Source organism: Coptis chinensis, chromosome 4, assembly GCF_015680905.1.
Source record: "Coptis chinensis isolate HL-2020 chromosome 4, ASM1568090v1, whole genome shotgun sequence".
Lineage (NCBI taxonomy): Eukaryota > Viridiplantae > Streptophyta > Magnoliopsida > Ranunculales > Ranunculaceae > Coptis > Coptis chinensis.
The window spans coordinates 50,864,083-50,870,265 of record NC_141459.1 but is presented as its reverse complement, the minus strand read 5'-3'; the positions used below and the strand labels follow the sequence as shown (position 1 = coordinate 50,870,265).

General features: G+C 38.3%; 1 long non-coding RNA gene across 1 annotated transcript; it reads left to right on the top strand.

Annotated features, from left to right (window-relative positions):
- Positions 1 to 346: 346 nt before the first annotated feature.
- On the top strand, positions 347 to 2,589 carry LOC147503877 (uncharacterized). The gene is made up of 3 exons (XR_015220284.1): positions 347 to 714; positions 838 to 971; positions 1,941 to 2,589. It is a non-coding gene; the product is annotated as an uncharacterized LOC147503877 (long non-coding RNA).
- The last annotated feature ends 3,594 nt before the right edge of the window (positions 2,590 to 6,183 follow it).

Sequence of the window (6,183 nt, the reverse complement as noted above, 5' to 3'; positions counted from 1 at the left end):
ATCGTGCGTCCAGACACATGAACCGACACTGTAGCCACTTCTTTCTCAGTTTTGGAGACAAAGTTGGACTTTGAAAGAAGTTGATTTGTATTAAGAAACAAATGGCGGTTTGGAATGCTTCTAGAACTCATTATAACCTCTATAAATAGAGGACCTAAGGCTGTGTTTGTTTAGTGGCAAATGGGGGTGGCAAATTTTATTTTCCCACTAGATGCACCATTTGCCAGTGTTTGGGTGATTTTAAGAGCACTGGCAAACACTACTCTCAATTTGCCGGCAAATGAAATTTTCCCACTAGAAGTGGGAAAATAGAATCCACCCCCACCCCTAAACTCTTTTGCCAGTCGAAATTTTCCCATTAGGACAGAAAAATTTGCCACCCTCTCTCGCTCTCATCTTCCTCTCTCATTCACGAAGGAAACTCCATGGTCTCGCGATGAGAATGGAAGGACTGCCCGATTCACCAAAAATCGAGATTTATCCAATACTGGGTCGGACTAGAGAGGATAGAGGAAGTGATATTGAACCGGTTTCGAGGAGAATTAGGGCTGACCCTGTTTTGGATGAGAGAGAGACTCAAAAGGAAGTTTCTGCAATTACTCTAACTGAAGAAACAAAGAAAGAGGTGAATAAGGAGGAACAAGTTCATATTGACGGGTTTTCGGATGATTATGAACCTAAACACCGGGGATCAGGCAAACCATCAGGAATGAGGTAGGGGCTAAGGGAAATTCCGATTCATAATATTCTTCATGGTTTGTTTGTTTTTGACCACTATCTTTTTACTATGTACTTTAAATATTAGTTTGTAATAATTTGTGAATTGTTTTTGTGTAGGCGGCTGGTCACAAAATATTGTGAAATTCGATTGTTTTCGTATACGTGAAGCTTTTGCAAAGATTGGTCGACCAGCTCCTGAACCAAAGGTGTTGTTGAGAGAAAGGTTTGGGAGACGAGTTGGAAACATGAAGGTTTGATACTTCATAGTTTCTTTATGTTAACATTCCTAGCAAGTAGCAATTATATATGAGAAATTGATGTATTCCAAAAACAAATTTGAATGCAGATGGCTACTCTTGCGAATTATTTTGGGCTTGGCGATCAAACACACATGTAAATTATATATGCTATAAAATGTTTAACTTAGTTATCCAACCCCATTTTAAGAGAGCGAGAGACCATGTGGCATGGCACCTGTTTTAATTGCGTAATTTCTGTTAACTATGGTGCCATCTTCGCAACAAACCTGTTCATTTTTGAAACATCTAACAACATCAGATGTGGTATTAAAATTTTCTGTAAAGCAGAACACCAGATTTTCGAACTTGAACACCACTTTTGGCATAAGTAGGTAATCGGGTATGTGAATGGTGATAATGATGGTGGCGGAAATATGTTCTTGAGTTGTCTCTATGTAGCAATATGTTGCTTTCTTGGTTGTGATAAATTGACAAGTATTTGACATCTGAATAAACTCGCTTCACTTTATTAGAAACTTCAGCAACACTTACCTTGATAACTTTGGTAGGTGTGAGTGTGGTTAGATGGTTTGAGTGTGTGTAGGTAGTCTACATATTTTTTACAATAAGTATTGGAATCTACTTTTTCTCTTTTTGAAAATGGTGAATCTGATTTCTTTGATAGCTTCACTAACGGCAATATAGGTAAGTTCATTTGGGGTCTTTGTAATATTTTAATGCTTTTATGCTTAGCTTAGGTATGAATGCAATAGTTGAGATTCTTTGGTTTTGTTACGTATATTGTAAGTCATCTGATTTTAAACATAGTGGGTGTGTTATTTGATTGTTTCGGTTGAAGGTGGTAAGGTTTGTGTGTGTGTGTTGGGTGCGGTAGTGCGTGTGTGTGTTGGGTGTGTTGTGTGTAAGATGTTATGTGGTAGTACGCTGGTCAGTGATCGTTAGGTGGGTGTTTGTGTGCAGGTTGGTTTAGGTGCTGCTGCTGCTAGGTGCCGAAATTGTTTGCCGCGCGTCTTTGGGTGGTGGTGATGATCGCCTTCTTTTGCGTCTTTGGTGCTAGTATTGTGTGGGTGCTGCTGTTGCAAGGTGCTGGGTGCTCCCGTTGCAAGGTGTTGGGTGTTGCTAGCTGCTGGTGTTGGGTGCTGCGTGCTGTTGCTGCTGCTGTTTGGTGCTGCGTGCTGCCTTTAGTAGTGTAGTGTGTGAGTGTGGACTGGTGTGTGATGGTGGACTGGTGTAGGTGGCAGGTGGTTTAGTAGTGTAGTGGATTGGTGCTGCTGCTACGACTTTTTCATATTTCTTACAAGTACACAGGAGGGGTATAAGAAGCATCAACTTCTTCCTCTGGCTCCAGCATAAACTGAGTGCAAGAGAGCTGCCTTTAGTTTCCATTTGTAATTCATTTCTATTGTAACATCCCGAGCATTCCATACTCGATCCCATATTCCCATGTCCCAACACCTGACTATCATGCGTCAACATTCATAGCACTTCTGAGATTGGTTTGTAATGAATTTGCATTTGCAAACTAGACAACATGAAATTTGTCTAATAGGTTTTTAACCTAACATCACTACAACTGCATTATTCAATGATTGTGCATCCTTAATTTGAAGTGTTTGATTATGTATTGTCTTTAATTTTATTTATTTTGTATTTTATTTTTAGCTTTTTTTAGACTTCATTGAGTTTGGAAACAGAAAAAAAATATTATTTATCATGGGGAAAAAACCATGTAAACAAACATTGGCAAAACTGATATTTTCCCACTATAAATTTTTACAAACAAACACTGGCAAACTGATATTTTCCCACTACAAATTAGCCTGGCAAAACTCTAGTGGGAAAATGCTGGCAAATATAATATTTTCCCACTAAAGGTTTGCCACTAAACAAACACAACCTAAGTGCCTTATGTAACTCGCCAATTCACTTATATTCTTGTCTCCATAATTTGAGGTAAAGAGAGATTAATAATAAAAGATTCGGTTTTAACTAGTCGAGTCTTAATATGTTAGTCTTTCTAGTCTTATGTTCTTCGACTCTTATTCTTCTCGTTCTTCGTGTTTTTCTTTTTTCATGGAAGGCTAATCTTCTCCTTCAAGGGAGGAGATGAAGACGGTGCTTAGGGTTTGATGATTCTTCTAGTTCATGGTGTTCTTCAATCAGGTTAGTTCTTTATGTTTTTAGTTATTAGTTTCATTGCCCACACTAGGGGATGGAAGTATAGAATAGGGTTTATGTTTTGCAATATTAATATCATGCTAGTGTTCTTTACTTTTCTTCTAGAAGTGTAGTTATTTAGAGTTAGGGAAGTATTCTTTGTGTTGCCCTAGAAGGGGTAGCTCAGGGAGTGGCTTCCTAAGGGAAATATTCTTTGTGTTTGCCTTAAGTGGTGATTCATTGAATGGCTGCTCTATTAGGAAGTACTCCTTGATGTTGCTCTCGATAATACATTGAATGATTGCCCGAGCTTACATAAAAGGAAAGAAGATATTAATAGCATAAACATAGGAACAACCTTAAGTAGAATTAATTGTTAACGATGTTTTGTCCAAGAGGGCATCGACACTCGCTCGATTGCCTAATTGTAGTCTACTTGTAAGAACAACCATGACACAAAAGGTCACAGATCAAAAGTAGCGATGGATTCTAATATCTTGAATTCCCTCTCTTATAAATTATCAATAGTTTAGTTAATTTAGTTTAGTTTAGCATTAGAATCTAAAATCTCTACAATCATAGTTTTTAATCCCTCAAACCCCCTTTCCAGTCCTTTCCTTCACATAACATACACTTAAAAGTGGAACAAACCTTACTCATCCTTTACTTATTGAGGGATAATTAGGTTTTGATACACTTCTATTTTGTTCAATAACCATCATCCATCTACATCATCTACCTACATCATCCATATACCATCTCAATAACACAAAAAGGAAGCAAGGTCAAATGGCGTCGCTGCCATTTTAAGTTGTTTATGTTTAACGTTTTCTTTCAAGATTAGAAGTTTGGATCTTGAGGTAATTTTAGTCGCATCATCCATCCTTTTGAGAAAGAGAGAAACTTGAAGGATATATCGAAGACAAGATCTACCATCCAGGTTAGTCGAATCTTTATTCTTTTTATTTCATTCTTAGTATAGTTGCATCGTAGTTTAGTTTTATTACTTTCTAGTATAATTGCATTTAGGACATTTTCAACAATTGAAGTTGTAAGCCAACACAGTGAAACATCGAACTCTAGTGTTTCTTGTCTGAATCTTGACAAACGGACTATCGTCTGTGGGCCGTGGTACTTAAGCAATCCAAGTGATTCACCATAACCCTAGAAGAGACAGCTTTAGACAACGGGTGAGATACTAGCTGTAAAGCCCAACCCAGTTGAAGGAAAGTAGTTTTTATAATTGTATTTTAGTATAATTTAGAATAGTTGCACATTAGTTTAATTGCATTCAAGCATAGTAGGATAGTTTTTCGCCATTTTTGCATAACATTTTCTAGTGTATGCCCCGTCGTCCATATCATCGTCCGATAAGAACACAACAGTGGACAAGGTTTAGCAACCGACTCACAAGAATACTAGATGAGATTGATACAATGGCTGCACGCAATGATGGAGGTGTTATGGACACTAATAATCCTGAAGCTATCCCACCCATGCAAGCACAAAAGAGGAAGAAGCTGAGTGATTTCTATTCGCTAATCATTGGAGACCTACCCAGCAGTATTGTTTTCCCAGAGATAGAAGCTAACCAGTTTGAACTTAGAGCATCAGTAATCTCTATGCTTCCAAAGTTCAATGGTTCAGACTATGTTCAACCTTATGTCCATATGAACAAATTTCTATCAGTCTTCAGAACTTTCAAGAACCAGAATATGAGGGATGAGAGTATCAAGTTAATTCTTTTTCCACTCTCACTCAAAGGTAAAGCATCCGAATGGTTAACTGCACATCCGAGCAATTCAATCAACAACTGGGAGAAGTTGAGAACAAAGTTTATGAACGAGTTCTACCTACCCCAGAGGACAGATGCCATGCAGCAAGCCATCAACAATTTCAAAGGGAAGGTGACTAAAGAATATCATCAAAGCTGGGAGAAATTCAATAATCTACTAGTCTCATGTCCACATCATGGTTATGATAAGAGCACACTCGCTCATTTTTTCTTTCGAGGACTTTCTACTATGAACAAGCAGATGATACAGTCAATGCATCAAGGTAAGTTTACATCATTAGACGGAGAGGAAGCCTACAACTTTCTCAAGAATTTAGCTGAAAACACTCAACAATGGAGTACTAGTAACGAGGACGTAGCTAGAGTGGAGGGGGTGTCTAATAAGTGCTCAAAAAGTGTTATTTAACCCTCGATTATGCCTCTTGTTTAACCATCTTAGTGGACTAATAGTGTTTATAAGTTGTGTTTTAAGATTCTACAGGTGAAAAAGAGAGTTTTGTAGAATATTAGAGAAAAAGGGGTAAAATGGAGCAATTCGGAGCATTAAGGATCACATGGGAAGCCCGTGGACAATCATGGAGAAGGCCAAGGAATTGGAGCTATTAAAGATGTGACTTGGACCTATTTTAAAGCCTATTTGGAAGCCCAAGGCCAAAGGATTCGTTGCTTGGACCAAAGCCCGCAAAAGAGGATAGAAGGATGGAGCAAAAGAGGGAAAATAGACTTCTGAGTCTGAGACTCATGGATCATGAGTCTGGACTCAATGCTCGCGTCTGGGATGCATAGATCGTGAGTCCAGATGCATTTCTTAAGTCTGAGACGCATGGATAATGAGTCCAGACACATGAATCGACACTGTAGCCAATTCCTTCTCAGTTTTGGAGACGAGGTTGAACTCTGAAAGAAGTCTATTTGTATTAGGAAACAAACGACGGTTTGGAATGCTTCTAGAGCTCATTGTAACCCCTATAAATAGAGGACCTAAGTGTCTCATGTAAGGGGCCAATTCACTTATATTCTTGTCTCCAGAACTTGAGGCAGAGAGTTAATAAATTAATCTTTCTAGTCTTATGTTCTTCAACTCTTCTTCTTCTCGTTCTTCGTGTTCTTCCTTCTATATGGAAGGCTAATCTTCTCCTTCAAGGGAGGAGATGAAGCCAGTGCTTAAGGTTTAATGATTCTTCTGGTTCATGGTGTTCTTCAATCAGGTTAGTTCTTTATGTTTTTAGTTATTAGTTCTACTGTCGGGAC